We start from the raw sequence: 7310 nt of genomic DNA on the forward strand, positions 1-7310 counted from the left end.
CAACTGGGCAAAGTACACTGAAACCCACCTAGGCCCCATTTTTCAAGTTCTTAGTGGGTACAACATGAGGAAAATAGAGCTAAAAAGTTGGAATGGCATTAGCAGTGGGTTCTGTATTTGCATCTTATTTCTAGTTTGAATTGCCTAAGTTCTGGCACTGAGTGGGCCCCATGTAGTAAAACAGTCACAAAATCAATTTTTCAGACGGCTAATACGGGTTCTGTGACACAAAGACACCAAATATATTAAAGCTGACCGCAAACAAAATCTAGTTTGTAAATAAAACCATTTCAAAAATCACGAGGGTACACAAAACAACATTTTTCACATTTATTTTGTCCAACAACTGTGATTTTACGTAACTGTATTCCAAAGTGCGTAAACGTTTAAAAACTAGAAATGTCAAACTACAGCAAAATTCCTTAGATATTTGGAACTGTAGCAACATGGGGAAAAAGTCAGATGGAAAACTCAAAAGCTTATCTTGAATCAGCAGGGTTTGTTTTTTTACAGAGCCGTAAGTCTATTTTGTACCCTTGCAGCCCTCGGTCCTCCTCTGTCTTTAGCTCCACTGAACCACTTGGACAGAGCCTTCTCTGCTTCTTGCAAGTTGACTTTTGATGTTAAATAATTCTTCAGTGCCTCTGCAAATGAAGAAGAAGAAAAACGGGCAAGCCAAAGTAAAGTTAATCTTAGCTTACTTCATTTGGTGATGATTTTCAAAGAACAATGTTTATTTCACTTTATTGCCTCAAAAAATATATACAAATTGCATGATAACCAATCTCAGTTACACTTTCAAACACTTTATTAAAAAAGTTTAGTTTTCTAAAGTTCAAATGTCTCAAGTGAAACTAACTTACCATACACAACATTAAAAAGACGCAAATCTCTGAACTTTTTTTCCCCATGTCGGCCAAGCATGTTGTACTCCACAGCCAGCTCAGGTGATATGAGGAATTTCATCATCCTTCTTGTGGCATCGTCTACACTTGTTTCCCCTGTATCTGCTACCATGGCAACCTGAGGGGAACATACAAAAAGGACAGATTAGATACTGGCATCTGGTTAGGATGCCTCCCTGGTGAGGTGTTTTGGGCACGTCCCACCAGGAAGAGACCCAGAACACCCAGGACATGCTGGAGGGACTATGTTTTTCGGCTGGCCTGGGAATGCCTTGGGATTCCCCCGGAAGAGCTGGGCCAAGTGCCTGGAGAGAGCGAAGTCTGGGCCTCTCTACTTAGTACCGGATTGGGTCGAGGGGCAGCAGCCTAAGCTTAAGATAATGGACCGGAATGGAGGATAAATGGACACTTTACATATTACTTAATGTTTACTGTGTGGTGATAAAAAAAAAATGGTAGTAAACACAAGCTAAACTAAAAAAATTAATTCCGCTTCCTTAACCCTTTATCCCCAATAATGTTACGCAGGATAACTGGTAGGTCTGGTAGGTTTTTTCCTCTACTGTATACTATATGAATGTAATCAAGGATTAATAACAGAAAGAAAAAAGAAATTGAAATTTTGCCATTTTTACTAAAGGCAATCAAAATGTACATGAATAAAATATTTAAATTAGTCAATTCAAATTAATAACTCTAAAACACTGAACAAAATTAAGTATTTGACCCTGTGGTTTATTTTCGGACATCTCTTTTCTTCTAAAAGTCCAGGGGTGTTGGGCCCCTGGCAGAGCTCAGGTTTGACGAGACAGGTTTGGAAAAACCTGTCGCTGGCGACTTTTTGGGGGCTAAAGGGTTAAAATAAATAGGAATTGGCCAAAATTTGTATAAACTATGAAATAGCAGAACAAAAGTAAAAAAAAAAATCTTTATCTGTTATCAGAATCAAATATTTGATTAGAATAAAAAATTTAACTTTCTGGAAGATTTCTCGTTACATCTGTCATAAAAGTAACAACATCTCAGAAAAGAAACATGATAGCAACAGAAAAATATGATAGCAGTGTGATGTGATGGTCCCTGGCCAGATTTTTACACATATTATAAGCCCTGTGACACAAAAACCACAGAACTCTGACACGCACAGACTGTTTTCCTTCGTGCTAATGAAGAAAAATGCTGGTCTGGTATGTAAAAGGGAATTTATTCTTCCAGGACCTGAAGCTCCGTAATGCAGCCCTCCAACAGCCAAACCTATCTGTTCTCTGATTGTCTTGATGCATGCTCAATCATCCAGGTAAGTAAATCTCCAAAAGTTGATTCTGTTCATCTGGACGTAGCGCTTGCAGCATTTTCTCCCACTGAAAATGCTACGTCCAGATGAACAGAATCAACTTCTGGAGATGTTCTCTGATTGGATTGTTTAATTGGTGATTGACATGAAATTGACCAATCAGCTGAAAGGAAGAAAAATAGGGTCAAAATTTGGATGTGTAAGTATAAATCCACACACAGCCAGGAAAGCCGAGCGCAGAGTTGTTTGTAGCACCAATTCAGCCAGAGTGGAGCCAGATGGATTTTCCATCCATCCACACTGTAAAGTCTATAGACCAGCAAGTGACAAATTAACAGTGTTGTTGGTATTTTCTAAAACAGTTGTATGCAATAGGAATTGCTGTTTATAGTCCTCCTGTATATCTGCATGTTCCCTCCCAATTAAAACCTGTGATAATGGAGATTCAAATTCATGTCATACCTATACCAACAGTTATCAAGTATCCAGATCGACCTTTACTGATGTGCTCTGTCAGTGCGCCCCAGGGCAGCTGTGGCTACAATGTAGCTTGCCATCGCCAGTGTGTGATTGTGTGTGTGAATGGGTGAATGACTGAATGTAGTGTGAAGCGCTTTGGGGTCCTTAGGGACTAGAAAAGCGCTATAAAAATGCAGGCCATTTACCATTTAAAGGAAAATTGTTATTTCCATGTATTTTCCTGTTCTGCCTTCAACTTTGAGGACTTCCCCCCACATTTCTAGTTGTGACAGTGCACCTACAACAAAAAAAATCTGCTGTGATTTACATTTGTTGAAAGAGCAATTTTGTAAAATAGTCTATTTTTGTATGCACAGTTTACAAATCTGTCCTGTACAGCATGGACTGATTGCATGCTAAAAAGTTGTTGCTTAAAAATAAAACAATAAATTTTTAATTAATAACATCAGCAGAAAGCCTTGTTATTAATTAGATGTACAATTTCTATAGAATACGAAACAACTCAGTTCATTTTTGATCATATCAATACCAGCATATTACACAACTAGTGATGGGATTTTCGTCTTTTTTTAGAAAGCCGGCTCTTTCGGCTCCCAACCGGCTCTTCAGGTTGTTTTGTTGCTTTAATTAATTTATTATTAACAACAATATAAAATTATGAACAAAAGGAATTACTAATGTAAAAAAAGAAATGTGGTTTTATTTATATATGTTTATATATAAATATATATGGTGGCCCCTAGAGACAAAGCATGTACAAACTCCAAAACCCATTTCTAGCGTCAACTGAACTTCCAAAACAGAGCTATCTAGATCACTTAATTTACACAATTGAAATCATATGTGTATTTTTTGTGTATTTATACACAAGCACTCATATATATTCATAAAAAATTCCAAAAGCTGTTCATTTACCTGTTACTACCACACACCAAATCCGGTCGTTGGTACTTCCTGGCTTGTGTAGCCACTAGGTAACAAAATCTCAACACTGTGCCTAGCATCCTGGAGCACTTCTGTTGTGTTTTGTACGTGCTTTGGAGTTTGTACGTGCTATGGAGTTTTTACGTGTTTTGGGGTTTGTACGTGCTTTGTCTCTAGCAGCCACCGTAAATATACTTTTATTTATTCTCTCCACATAAAATGTAATAAATAAATCATATAATACAAAAAAAAACAACTATTTACAATTCAACTTTTAACTATTTAAATTTTCAGCTTTTTCCTTTTAAACAAATTTAAAGTGAAACAACACAAAACACTGCAAACCACAACACAATTAAATATAAATTATAATATGAAAACAAACAGAAGATGCACATTCTCTGTCATATGGGCCTGCATGAATAAACTTTCTGAATCCTTTATCATCCGCAATTGAAAATAGTTGTGGATGATTACTATACCTTTCTAATGTGACGTTGTTGTCCCTGGCTCTTTCTCTCTCTCTCCCTCCTGCTCTGTTACTGTGCTACTGCGTGTGTAACAACCGCCCCTCCCCCCTCTTCCCAGCGCAAAGCACAAGGCTCGCATGCGGAGTGAAGCGGAAAAAAAGTGCGAGAGAGAGGGTGAGAGAGAGAGAAAAAACACGCTTGTGTCGTTCACTTCAAAGAGCCGTTTCGTTTTGACCAACACATCACTAACAACCATGATGAAAAACGCTCATCTGCTTCCATCACCATCAGCTGATTAACATTGAGCTGCTGCAGTCAACACCATCAAACTAATTTAGTGTTTAATGTTATGTTATTGAATGCTTTTATTTTTAAATCTTTACCAGCGCTTAAAGACTGTAGATGTTCACACCTGGTGTTAGAAAACCGAGCTCACTGCAGTATTTTTTTTAATAACAGGAAATTTAAATTTTTATTGGTTACCGTGTTTATTACCACTTTTATCAGTAATGTACTTCCTATAAAATATGGATTTGATAAGTTACCGGTTTATTGAAATCAGCTAGTGAACACATCGATCACTTTATTGAACTACACGCCTTACACTCTTGTGAGCTCTGGTTACTAACAGCAGGTGTGAATGTTTGGAGTCCAAAACGCAGATAAAGATTAGAATAACAAGGCAATGTAAAATCAGTTTAATGCAGTTGACAGTAGCAGCTCAGATGGAAATCAGCCAATTGTGAGGAGAGCAGAGGACCAAAACTGTCAGAGTTGTGGGTCAAGTGAAGAGAACACTGTTGGCATTATTGTTAGCATAAAAGATGAAAATTAAATAAATGTTAAATTTTAAAATAGATCATTGCCTCCTGTGCCTAAATAAATATATATACTTAATACCAATAAAAAAAAAGGATGCCCCAAAGACCATCACTTTTCAAAAATAATAATAATAATAATAATAATAAGTAATACAAATAATATGAAAGTTACTTACATGTCAAAGATGGTGCTTGTGATCTTGAAGAATCTAAACGTGATAAGGAAATGAAAGAAAGTGCATGAGAAAATACAAACATTTTTGTTTTTTCCCAGGATAATTCAATAAAAAAGATTCTCTTACTAATGCACAAAATGAACAGTGTAATTAAAAGTTTGAAAGGCACTGCATGTGTTTATATGATAAACTGACTAATTCAAGCAGCAAACACTAGCAGTGCAAAAATGTATCTAACTAGCTGACAGACTTTAAAGTCACAGGAAGATATATCAAAATGGTGACTTATATAAGTCACCATTTTGATATATCTTCCTGGCATATGCCAGAACAAATGACTTGACAGACATAAATCCTAAATTCCTTTAAGTAAAAAAGGAATTACTTTTTTATAAGTGGTCCCTAGTGGTTTTCAAATTATTACATGGCTTGTTAATTTTTTATTAAATTATTAAGAAGCCAGATGAGTTCAAAACATTTACAAATTACTATAAAGCACTATCCAAACTTCAAATCAAGTGGCAAAATCTCCAAATTAAAAGTACTCGCAAACTATAAAAATTTGATTATACTTAAAAATATGCAAAAACTAATTTAGTGGAATTTTTACCTGCTCAAGAATACATTGAACATGCAATATTTAATTGAAAAGAACAAAATTTGTGTACTTTTAGAAAGGATTATTAAATATTTGGGGATACTAGACATAAAGAGGGTCTCGTACATTTACGGGCATCTAATTTCCTGGATTTAATGGTTTAAAAGTTTAATAGGTCTTTGAAGTTGATAATAAAATTGAGTCCATTATTAGCAAAAAGAATTAAAAAAAAAAAAGAGCAAAAAAATGCTTAATATATAATAATTGTTTTAAACTTAAGCTTTGTAATTGTAGCAGATTTCATTATGTCTGTAATTTTTTATTTAGCCCCACAGTAGTAAAAGCCATAAATGGGAGTTAGATTTATTACTAGTATTTTACACAGCATTCAGCTATAATAACATGTTCTGCATTTTCCTACTTCACCATCTGATCTGAACAGCTGCACTCTCTTAATTAATTAATGACCTAACATTTCTCAGTAACCAATAACTAGATGGAACAGCACAGTATCTAAGAGAGTGATCAGACAGTGTTTGAGCTAAAGACGCTGTGTGTTTCTTTTGGGGGCTTTTTACACACTGATCCACCACCGTTTTCCCATAGTACAATGCATATCTGGTAACATTACCGTATTCAGATCAGAAAACCGTTTCAGCTGCAGGCATCTACTCCTGTAATTTAAACAATCACCTTGCTACACTGCACATGAATATTACGTAACATGGTATGACTAGCTCATGTTCAGACATTTAAGATACTGTTCAGCCATTTTGTTTACTGGGTAGTGCATAATGGCCGAGTTAGCTGAGCAGGAATCCACTAAAGCCAAAAAAATAATATAAATTTTTTTAATTAATTACAAAAACCTTATAGGAAAACCCAAGAAACAGTTGCAGAAGCACAGAAAAAAACTGCCGTGTACGTTATAGTGTGTAAATTCAAAAACTGTATAGAGAGAATGGTGCAATGAAAACAGAATAAGATAAGATGAACTTTATTGAGTAGAATATAGGCAGTAAGAGTTTTTTAATTAACTTTAAATTATGTTTGCCAAAGACAATGCAGCAAATTAACCCAGTTCTACCTGCTAGCTAAAGATGTTATGCTTCTCCCCCTTATACCGTTTAGGACGACTATAGAAAGTTACTAAAATAACCATTGATGAAAACGTATCAAACTTTAAGTATTTACCTTTGTCATAGTTTTCGATTCTTTGGTATCCTTTTGTCCTCCACGTTCTTAAACACCAGGGAGAGAAAAGGCGCTACAGACGAAAGACCGCGAAGACTAGACGCTAGGCGGTGCAATCTGCTCCTCCCTCTTTTTAAACGAGCCAATAGGAGCTGCTCACATTAAAAACAACTTTATTTAAAAAGTCGTTTTACACCTGATACAAAAATTTTAAAAGTCAAACAATGCACAAGTTTAAAAGAACAATTTTATTTTTAAAAGTTTTTTAAGCATAGGGATGGTTAATGTTTTAAAAAGTAATATATAATATTTATCAAAAAGTGTCACCCAAATCAACATCATAATAAAAATATAATTAATAAAAATATAATAATGATAAGAAGAAGAATAACAGTTTACCTAAAAGCTCTTCTAACATTAGACTGGTTTTGAAAAGTTTCAATAGTGT

The 7310-nt window shown here is 35.2% G+C and overlaps 1 long non-coding RNA gene across 1 annotated transcript; it reads right to left on the reverse strand.

Moving 5' to 3' along the window:
* Window positions 1-316: 316 nt before the first annotated feature.
* Window positions 317-6983, reverse strand: LOC146676842 (uncharacterized). The gene is made up of 4 exons (XR_014912945.1): window positions 6863-6983; window positions 5071-5103; window positions 864-1023; window positions 317-644 (listed from the first exon to the last, which is right to left on the reverse strand). It is a non-coding gene; the product is annotated as an uncharacterized LOC146676842 (long non-coding RNA).
* Between the last annotated feature and the right edge of the window lie 327 nt (window positions 6984-7310).

This window comes from Rhamphochromis longiceps, linkage group LG2 (assembly GCF_057381845.1).
Source record: "Rhamphochromis longiceps isolate RC_006_pf linkage group LG2, R_longiceps_female_GT1.1, whole genome shotgun sequence".
Taxonomy (NCBI): Eukaryota; Metazoa; Chordata; class Actinopteri; order Cichliformes; family Cichlidae; genus Rhamphochromis; species Rhamphochromis longiceps.